We start from the raw sequence: 1,020 nt of genomic DNA on the forward strand, positions 1-1,020 counted from the left end.
CTTATTTTCTAAAAATATATAATAAATAAAATCTAAAAGAAGAAAAATGACAAAATGTAGATAAATATGTGAGAAAAAAACTAACATTAGGGCAGCCTAGAGTGTCTTTAATTTTTTTTGCAAGGTAATTTTTCTGTATTTTTCGAATAAAGACACTGATAGTTTTGGTTCCTCACTATGTGTTCAAAACATAGGAAATAAATAATGTATCCTTCTTCATAGGGAAGATATTTTTTTGCTGTCCAAGTAGTAGATAGTGTCTCCTTTGAGTTAATGATTGGAAGAGTTCACAAATAAACTATGTGAAAGATTGAGCTTTTTAAAATTAAATTCCTCACATACATAATGGCCTCACTATGTGCCTTTAGTATCACTCCTTAGAACTTGGACTTTCACAATTAAAAGCTATGAGGACATGTAATGAATGTAATAAAATCTCTGTTATTGACCCAGAAGTCTCATATTACCTATAGCATCTATAAAACTATAGCAACCTAATGGCTTGAAAGTAGGAATAGTTATCAAACCCTTGACATCTCTCAACAAAAGGTGACATGTATCTGTGTTCAAATGTTACATTTCCACCATCCTTAGCTATGCCTTCCATATTAATGGTTTAAATGGAAGGTCTTAAAAGAAAACCAAGGACAATTGTGGTCAAAGAAATAAAATTTAAAAAAATGTTTCAAATTGTTTACCTCCTACTAAGTTGTTGTAATATAGTTTAATTTCAGACATAGTATCATAATTCACATTCTTGTCAAAGAAATACATAAACGTGGAGGATGATCTGATAGTTTTCTTGAAAGGTAACAATAAGGACAGCACTCACCTAATACTTCCTTGGACACAGCAGTTACATCTGCTTTCTAACCTCTGGGTGTTTTCTCAGTAAGGTATGCATCCACAACTTTCTGTCCAGAACTATAATTTTGCATTATCATTATTTTTTATCCTAGATGTTAAACTTTTATAAATACCTTTAGCAAGATAACATGGTATCTTAGCTGTCTAATATTG

The sequence above is a fragment of the Suncus etruscus genome, chromosome 13 (genome assembly GCF_024139225.1).
Source record: "Suncus etruscus isolate mSunEtr1 chromosome 13, mSunEtr1.pri.cur, whole genome shotgun sequence".
Taxonomy (NCBI): Eukaryota; Metazoa; Chordata; class Mammalia; order Eulipotyphla; family Soricidae; genus Suncus; species Suncus etruscus.